The sequence below is a fragment of the Phoenix dactylifera genome, chromosome 5 (assembly GCF_009389715.1).
Source record: "Phoenix dactylifera cultivar Barhee BC4 chromosome 5, palm_55x_up_171113_PBpolish2nd_filt_p, whole genome shotgun sequence".
In the NCBI taxonomy this organism is placed as follows: domain Eukaryota; kingdom Viridiplantae; phylum Streptophyta; class Magnoliopsida; order Arecales; family Arecaceae; genus Phoenix; species Phoenix dactylifera.
In genome coordinates this window covers 18417867-18423866 of record NC_052396.1, presented here as the reverse complement: position 1 = coordinate 18423866, position 6000 = coordinate 18417867, and the positions used below count along the sequence as shown (strand labels likewise).

General features: G+C 37.5%; 1 pseudogene; it reads left to right on the top strand.

Annotated features, from left to right (window-relative positions):
• The first annotated feature begins 1924 nt into the window (after positions 1-1924).
• LOC103716655 lies at positions 1925-3310 on the top strand (annotated as a pseudogene).
• Positions 3311-6000: the final 2690 nt, after the last annotated feature.

Here is a 6000-nt window from a genome sequence, read left to right as displayed (position 1 = left end):
CGGCCGCAACCGATGTCGGCTCTCGAGTAGGGGCTGCAATCAGGCCGGAGTTCCGTCCCCTTCTTTCTCTTTGGTGGGGCAGAGGACCTCGGTGAAGAAAGAATGGAGACGGAAAGAAATGAAAAAGGGAAGAAAGGAAAGAAAGAAAGAAAAAAAAGAGAAAAGACTCATAGGTTTGCAGCCACCATCGACATCGCGTGTGGCCATCGCTGGCTTCAGCCGCGAGCATCCCGGCGTTGTGTCGGCCGCAGGCCTAACCGAGGGTGCAGCCGCGGGCGATGGCCACGGGCATCGGTTGCAGACCCGACCGAGGGTCGACCGCGGGCATCAACCACGAGCGCCGCCGGTCGTGGTCTGGCCCTCCCGTGTGGGGGACCTTCCTTTTTGGCTTCAGGTGAGGAGATAAGAGGGAGGGGAAGGGTTGAGAAGAAGAAAGGGAGGAGAAGATTTGGGAGAAGCTCTGGAGAGAAGAAGAAGAGAAGAAAAAGAAAAGAAAGAAAAGGAAGAAAAGAAATGAAAAGAAAAGGAAGGAAAGAAGAGGAAGAAAAAAAAAGAAGAAATATATAAATAATAGTGAATAAGTAGATAGAGAATTATATAATAGAATAAATAATATAGATGTTGAAATAGAATTAGGAGAGAGAGAAGTCATTTTCAAGGTGTACCCCTCTCTCTGCATGATAAGTAGTTTTGAGTTAAAGAAGTGGATAATTCACTTTTAATCATTTGATAGGTTCAGAGCATTCGTTGGCTGAGATTAGGATTCCCGGGAGCGAACCGAGGTAAGTAACCCTGGCATGATCTTATTGATTTCAAATCACTGTTTAATTGTAAGTATGAAATAAAAAAAATATATATTTGTTATGATGTATTTTCACAAAAGTAGGATTAAGCATATGATTGCATGTGATTCATACATTTGATTAAATACCATTCCTTCATGAATATGTGATTGGGTATGACTTATGATTATGATAGATTGTATAAAAAAATGAAGTTTGCAGCATGATTATAGATTTTACACATTACAATGCCATTATTCATCTTTCAATGTACGTATGAAGTAAGATTTATGAAAAGCATGTTATGATTTAAGAACTCTTAGATTGCTATGTATGACCCTACTAGCAGGTAACAGTAGCTCAGCATATGACCCTCGTCAGTGAGTAATAGTAACTCGATATACGACCCCACCAGCGGGTAATAGTAGCTCGGTATATGACCCTCCCAACGAGTAATAGTAGTTGATAAAGGTCTTGCCGTGGAAATAAGAGCAGCCATATCTGCACTACCATCTGAGAGTATAGGATTCAAAGCATAGAATAATGGCAAAGTTTTTATGCATAGCCATATTTATGAACTCACATGATTGGACATGCATTGCTTTATAACTGTTTTGAGTATATCATCTATGAAATGCTTTATTTTGCTATAATTATTATCTTCTTTAAAAGATGCATGGGCATATAAATTATTATGCTTGATCCAATAAGACAGTATATGGTTACTTATTGAGCCACGTAGCTCATATAATCTCCATTGTTTTTTCCCAGATATATAGGGTTGGTAGGAGCAGAGAGCCCGAAATTTTTTGGGTTAGAAAATTTATTTTGGATGTACAAATTTAAAGCTATGTACTATTTTATTTTGTACTCTATGAATGAAATGTTACTTTTATATGAATTATTATTGTAGCTACGTGCTACTGTAGGCAGTAGCTTGCGGTAGCACGGCTATGCCACGGGTCTGAGGGCGTGACATTTTTAACCGTGGATAACGGTTTTTGAGGGATTCGAAGGAAGGTTGCCGACCAGAAGAGCAAGGATTGCCCTCGGACTCGCATCCAAGATGCCTCCCCTGCAGTGCACGCTTCGAGAAGCAGATGCCACCCGCTTTAGATAAAGAGATGAACACTAACACGAAGGCCTCGTTGTTCCCATCTCCCAGTTTATATAAACCTCCTCTTTCCCATTTACATCAGGAGAGAGATAGCTGGAGGCGGCTAAGCGTTGCCATGGCCGAGATGCTCCAATCTCTATGGGACAGAGCTCAAGGCAAGTCCTTTTCTTCTTCTTGTTGTTATTGTTGAAATCCCACTGAATACAAGGAAGGGAGGACATATATATCAAATTGTTTTCATACAATACAAAGGAGACGCATGCCTTTCTTGTTCTTTTGAAGAATACTACAGGCCCATTCTCATTATTGATATAACGTTTCCTAATTCTCTGCAGAAAATAGTGTTCATATTGTTAGGTCCTTATTTACTTAGGCTTCTTCATCTTGGTATAAATACTTGGATTTTAGGTTGTATTCCATTAACCAAATACCATTCCTTTTGTCTAATATTGTTTCAGGAAAGTGGCATGTGCGAAAAATATGCACCAAGATTTTTGATGATTATGCTGATAGAGAGAAGAAACGTTTGTCATTGAATGATCTTCACGTCGCAACCCTGCGGGTTTACAAGTAAGAGTATGTTTGCTTTTGCTTCCTGTAATTGTTCAGTTAAAAGAACTTTTTGATTTAACCAGCATTGTGGTAATTTCATCACAGTTCTGTGAACAAGCAATTCCTCACTCCTCATAAAGGAACCACCTTCTGTAATGGAGATAGCCAATAAAATACAGGTATTCCTTCTCCAATTTTCAGATCAGCATCTATCTGCATGCATATATATATATACATAAGTATGTATGTACGTACATACATACACATGCATACATACATATGTATGTATAAGTATGGATGCATTCATTTACGTATGAATGGATGGATGATGCATGTGTGTGTGGATAAACATGTTTTCAGAGTAACTACTGCAACCGCAGAATTCCTTTTATCATATGATCCTGGGTTTTTTTACTGGTTTGGGAACGAATGCAGGCGTACCGCTCAACAGGAGTTGAAGCAATAAGACGTGAAGAGTTCTGTCAATTAATCATGGAATGGATCAGGAAAGACCTGCGCATAGTTTTTTGCAAACAAAGTTCTGGCTGCTTCTCTGGCAGCCCCTGCACTGGCTGTCATCACAAAAAATGCTGCAAGGCAACTGCCTCGAATTAAAGATGTTAGTGAGAAGATCCCAACTCCTTTACTGTTCTCCATTTACTTTGTTGTTGGCGTAGTTCTGCTGTAGATTGTCAGAGCAGACTAGAAAAAAAAAGTAACTCATATTGCTCCAATGGTTGTTATATGTTTGGTATGTGCAAACTGATTATTATCTCATTTCCCTCAGTTTGTTTATGGTGCATTACGTTTCTCCATTGTACTCTCTCTCAGGTATAAAAAGATATGTAATTTATGGCCATTAATTGTGTTGTGGATGATCTGTGAAGTATATCTTAAGTGGGAAGTGGTCAAGCTTAATGCTACTAAATGTAAGAAAGTTGTCAAAAAAAAATTGAAAGAAAAGTGCTGCAGACATTATCAAAACATGTAGCTATGGTGTACTTTGTTAAAATTAATCAGTATTTACTAAAAAAAGTTCTCCTTGAATGTTGATAGACAGTAGTAGAGATGGACTGTAATGGAGATATAAAATTAATCAGTGTTTGCTACTTACTATCACTAGAATTAATGGAGCAGCCTATAAATTACTGCTCTATACTTGTGCAAAATAACATTCTTGTTTTATGTTCTTGTCAAATCTATGCCGTGTGAGAAACCATACGCATGGCATAAAATCATAATGTTAGAATTGAAAAAGGAGAGTGGTACGAAGTTAATATTCAATTCAAGCTCTGTGAAAAACCAAGGTGAAACTTCGGTAATAAAGATGTGGCTTGTTCAGTTCTTACGAAGTTAGAGATTTAAAACACTTCTTACTTTCTGTATTAATTTCTTATGATCTCTTATTCATTAATCTCTTCCACATATTTCATTTGAAATTTTTTATGCTATATGTGATGAATATAATGCTATAATAGCCAATGGAACCTAGGTAGTAGTGCTCCCTCCATTTGATCATGTATTATTGGTTGTAAATATATAGATTAAAGAAAGATCTGATGCATTATTGGTTGCTATAAAGCCTGGCTTGTCGTCAAGGGGTTTCACCAATAAAAAGGTGTTTACTATGAGGGCACATTTAGTCCTATAATTAAACCCATTACACTTGGAATTGTTTTAGTTCTTGCAATCTCTAAATGTGCCTATTAAGGAATGGATGTTGATCATACTTTTTCACACGGCCATCTTGAGATGATCTATATGAAACAACCATCTCGAATTCACAATACAAATTGTAGAAATTCCAAGCCATGGCAGGATGAAATATTTTTTTTACATGGTTGCACCCAACCTAGTTCTAGTCTAAAGCTAGCTAATCCAACTGATTCCACCCTCTCCAATCTAATTGCAACCCGATTTACTCTATTCACCTAATTTCCCACACACTCTAACCCAATTTCACACTGATTTACCTGATTTGAACTAAACCAAACCTTTCCAACCTAACCGTAGCCCTAACTATACTCGATTACATCACATCAAATTATACCCCAAATTAAACCTAACTTGGAATTAATTATATACGACACATGCACCGGAAAAGAGTCAAAATCTACACCTATACCCAAATTAAACCTAACTTGGAATTAACTATTGTCCTGGAACCACGGGGTGTAGCTTTCCAACATCAGGCATGGGACCATCTAGTTACAATGCTAAATGGGTTAAATATCTAGCCAAGGATTTAGATTAGACCGCCTAATTTTGGCATGGTCCCATGTTGGCACCAAGAACTTTTTTTTTTTTTTTTTTGGGCATATATGAGTGCAGCTAAGGAAATCAAAAGACATAAGCGAACTAAGCGAAGAGTGGACATCCGTCTGATTCATCCAAAGAAACTTTTCCAAATGATGCGTCGTGGTAAGAAGCTAGTCAGTCAGCAGCTGGGTTGGCCTGCATGGCTTTGAAGGAGCCGTAATTCTCTGCCGTATGGAGCAATACTCTGGCCTCCCGTTACCCCAAGAACTCTTTCACACGTCACTTTGCGAGTGACTCACACGTGAGACGTGGGTCCCAAGTTTGGATCTGGGCCGTGTCAGGCGTTTCCCTGGGTGGGTCTCGTGCACAAATGTCCAATTTGAACCACCAGGTGGAACCTGACACCATCGAAAGCAAGTATAAGCATTAACTCCGGACGTGTCTTGCTTCGCTTCTCTGCCATTATATCGTCAACCAACCACCACGTCACCCCTAAAACCGCTTCTCGAGGTGTGCGCGTGGCCTTGGCCGTGGATGAACGATTCCGACAAGTCGTGGTCATTCGTCTTTACGACAGCACCCAACTTGTGGCCCATTTTTATTATTTTTCAGAAAAAACAAGTACTCCGTGGAAGGGTAATCCAATTCCAAACCACAACCTTCCACCACCCTTCACATCAAAACATTGTTGAAAGTTTGTCCAATATATATATATATTTTTCCACAAATTTTCCTAAATATTAAAATTTATATAAATATATTTCTAAAATTATTATATATATTTATAAATATTTATTTTGTATACATATCTTTTATTTTTTTCTTGCATATCTGTTCATACCATCTAACATTATCAAAAAAAATAGCAGTTTAAAATTAAAAATGACTGAAATGCCCTTAATGGGTAAATATACGAAAAAAATATTTGTAAGGATATATCTGTAAATAATACATTGCGAGGATATTTATGCAATTGTTCATATTTAGGAGGGTTTACATGCCAAAAAATTTAAAATTTATTTTTTTCTATTTTATGCAAAAATTCTCCTTCTGATATATGAAATTACATGAATACTCTCCAAACTTGCTATTTGCATGTATACCTTTATAAACGTTTATTTTTGCATGTTTTAAAAGAATATTCACGCAAATTCTAATATTTAGGAGTATATGTACGCAAAAAATCTAAAAATAAAAGAAAAATTTTGAATAGCAAAATGTGTAATAGAAGAATTTAGGAAGTATGATTCTTGCCCCCACTAACTCCACTCTTAATACATTCACAAAAAT